The sequence below is a fragment of the Rhinatrema bivittatum genome, chromosome 6 (assembly GCF_901001135.1).
Source record: "Rhinatrema bivittatum chromosome 6, aRhiBiv1.1, whole genome shotgun sequence".
NCBI classification, from domain to species: Eukaryota; Metazoa; Chordata; class Amphibia; order Gymnophiona; family Rhinatrematidae; genus Rhinatrema; species Rhinatrema bivittatum.
The window spans coordinates 206,697,944-206,701,733 of NC_042620.1; the positions used below are offsets into that span (position 1 = coordinate 206,697,944).

Sequence of the window (3,790 nt, forward strand, 5' to 3'; positions counted from 1 at the left end):
CATTCAACCTTCCTTGACATTCTCTATCTGACTTTAAGGTTGCCATACTCCTACATGAAAACTTCAAAGGAGCACTCCAGCCTGAAACTGCTGAATTGGAACTCATTAAAAATCTAAATACCATCACCCAAGGGCTGAACAGAAGCAATGGATTCATGCCTCACTACAAATATGCATAAACTGAACTGTTGTCTGATCGTTCTGTCTATTCACACTTACCTCAGTTGTCAGTAGGCTAAACTACAATCCTATTCACACTCTCTCCACACCGTTTCCTGCCTTTTCCCATGTCTTCTCACTGTTCTGTATATATAGGGGTAGATTTTAAAAGAAGCGCGATCAGCCTACTTTTGCTTGCGCATCAGACTCAAGCAAAAGTACGCTGGATTTTAGTAGATACGCGCGGAGCCGCGCGTATCCACTAAAATCCCTGGATCGGCGCGCGCAAGGCTATTGATTTTGTATAGCCGGCGCGCGCCGAGCCGCGCTGCCTAACCCGTTCCCTCCAAGGCCGCTCCGAAATCGGAGCGGCCTCGGAGGGAACTTTCCTTTGCCCTCCCCTCACCTTCCCCTCCCTTCCCCTACCTAACCCACCCGCCCGGCCCTGTCTAAACCATCCCCTTACCTTTGTCGGGGGATTTACGCCTCCCGGAGGGAGACGTAAATCCCCGCGCGCCAGCGGGCCTCCTGCGCGCCGGGCCGCGACCTGGGGGCGGGTACGGAGGGCGCGGCCACGCCCCCGGACCGCCCCGGGCCGTAGCCACGCCCCCGTACCCGCCCCCAAAACGCTCCCGACACGCCCCCGAAACGCCGCGACGACCGGGCCCGCCCCCGACACGCCCCCGACACGCCCCCCTCCGAAAACCCCGGGACGTACGCGAGTCCCGGGGTCTGCGCGCGCCAGTAGGCCTATGTAAAATAGGCTTACCGGCGCGCAGGGCCCTGCTCGCGTAAATCCGGGCGGATTTACGCGAGCAGGGCTCTTAAAATCCGCCCCATATTGTACACATCAACTGTACATCATTTCATGCATCTGATGGTGTGGACTGTGTCCTCGAAAGCTCATGCTTTAATAAAACAGTTAGTCTAAATGATTCCACTCGACTCCTAGTGCTTTTTTATTCAGATGAAGAGTCATTACTTTTTTCCCCTGAAATAGAAGCTATTGATAGTGTACCAGATGGGAAAAATTTGGGAGGCCTTTATAGTAGTGTGTTAGCCACCTTATCCAGTTCTTTGATAGGGAAGGCAGGACAAAATTAGGAAGTGGCTGAAGAGCAGGCAGCACAGTTAGAGAGCACATCTGATGCCCTTGGCATTGTTCCTCAGAGTCCACCCACTATCAGCTCAATACAGTAACGTGCGGTTGAAGATTTCCCGTCTGTAACGTGCTGGGAGCGCACAATACAGACGAGTAAGGCGAACCAGCGATACAGTCTCCAGTTTCACGCGTCCTTAGCGCTTCTTAAAATAGACACATAACCCTTTCCGCACGCAGCATGTATATGATGTGTAAATGAACGAATTAGCTGTATAATGAAGGAATTAGCTATTCCCCTCCGATACTGTAACAGGCGCTGATATTATCTCCTTAGTAACCCGCTGTTTTGCCGCGGCCTTAACGTGTTAGTTTACCGCCTCCCCCTAGTAGGTGTTAGGACTGTGAGTCTAGTAACAAATCCATCGACACCACTTAAGATACTCAAACACAATAAAACACAATAAAAAAAAAAAAAAGCGATACAGAGATGAGCGAGAAAATGTAATGCTGTGGGACACATAAAAACCTGTCAGAAAAAAAAATTTTTTTTTTAAATACCTGTCACTTTCGTGCGGTCATCCAGGCAGTGGCGGGAGCCGGAGGGCCGCTTGGGTCCAGGCGGCCGGCGGGCGGCGGCGGGAGCCGGGTGTTCGATCGAGGCCGCGGGCGGGTAGGCGCGTGTTTGATTGGGCGGGCGGCGGCAGCGGCGGCGGGATCCGGGGGGTGGGTGGGCGCGTGTTCAAACGAGACCGCGGGTGGGTGGGCGCCTGTTTGATCGGGCGGGCGGCGGCAGCGGCGGCGGGATCCGGGGGGCGGGTGGGCGTGTGTTCAAACGAGGCCGCGGGCGGGTGGGCGCCTGTTCGATCGGGCGGGCAGCGGCGGCGGGATCCGGGGGGCGGGTGGGCGCGTGTTCAAACGAGGCCGCGGGCGGGTGGGCGCCTGTTCGATCGGGCGGGCGGCGGCAGCAGCGGCGGGATCCGGGGGGCGGGTGGGCGCGTGTTCAAACGAGGCCGGGTCGCACAGGCGCGCATTAATTCAGGCGGAGGGAGCCGGCGGCGAAAGCGGCCTCTGGCAACCCCCACCGGCAGTGAATGAATGCGCGCCTGTGCGACCCGTGCGATTCGGCGCTCAAGGCGTGACGTCACGGCATGTGACTGCCTTGAGCACCGAATGTCATTTCAAATGTCATTTGAAATGACATTTGAAATGACAGGTACCAGCGCACCCAGGTTACTGTATAGGCGCTGTATTAAGCGCCTATACAGTAAAATGGGTTGCCCGGGCATAACCCTTCCCTAACGCTTCACAGCCGCGGCATGCATTTGCATGCAATTAGAAGAGAGTATCAGGCGCTAGGTCAAGAGAACTGTGCGTGCGGGGAGGAAGGTGCGCCTGGCAATGCCGCACTCTTTCTGCCGTGGTTTTAGAGTATCGATCTGTTTATCAGCTCCAGTGGCAGCATCCTCTGCTAAGTATGTAGAGAAGGGATCAGAGTGGACTTGGAAGATCTGGAGACATTTCTAAATAAGGGAAGGCCCACGCTTTGCAAAATGCAAGCACATGGCAAAGACACAGGTCCTGGCAAACAAATGGGGCATTTAACTAACACTGGCATGCTCTATAAGCCACAGAAGCAGCAGCCCTTAGGACTAGCATCTGGGGAGTTTGGAAGTGGCAGAAAAGAGGAAAAGTGTTTCCCAATCTGATCCCATGCCCTCAACCCTTTCCATCATTCAGGTAAGAGGCAAGCAGCCCCCTGCCAAACATGAGAAGTGAAAAGCTATGATGGAAGAAATGGAACAGGTTTCAATAGCAATGCCCCAGGATAGGAGAGAAGCAGCAGTCAAAGTTAGAAAAAGGGGCAGTTCTGAAATAAATGCCCTTGATAGCCAGCCCCTGCAGCTAGTAGAGAATGAGGGCTTGAAAATAGAACTACAAGGATAAAAGTGAAGCAAGATGTTTTGAGGATCCTCCACTAGCACCTGAGGTCTTTCCACAAATGCTAATTTTCTCTCAGAGAGTAACTGCAAGGAAATGACCAACTTTTGCATTCATTCTGCCCTGTCATTCCAGTCCATACTGCTAAGGATATACTGTTGCAGTCCATCACAGGGGATGACCACCTCAGGGACAACAGGACTAGTGCAAGACAATAATTGTCAATGTCTTCTATTACACTCAACCCTCCTGGATAGCTGTGCTTGCAAGATCTTTGTAGGATTGCTCCCAAGCTGTTCCTAACAAGGTCCCATAACAATGCAAGCATTCACTGACACCAATACAGCTGATGGCTGAACATCTATAAAATGCTCATCCACTGCTAGAAACATAAAGTGGTTCCATTGGGACTTGAACCCAAGACCTTCTGTGTGTGAAACAGATGTGATAACCTCTACACCATGGAACCATTTCCTTGATTGTGCTCTTCCTTATTACACTTTCAAACACCTATCCAGTTATTTTAGAATACTGTTTGAATAATTCATGGGATAATCGCCTCAGCCACCATTCACATTCTAACATTTTTAC

General features: G+C 52.5%; 1 non-coding gene across 1 annotated transcript; it reads right to left on the minus strand.

The window, feature by feature from the left end:
• Positions 1-3,595: 3,595 nt before the first annotated feature.
• TRNAV-CAC lies at positions 3,596-3,668 on the minus strand. Its single transcript has one exon. It is a non-coding gene; the product is annotated as a tRNA-Val (tRNA).
• Positions 3,669-3,790: the final 122 nt, after the last annotated feature.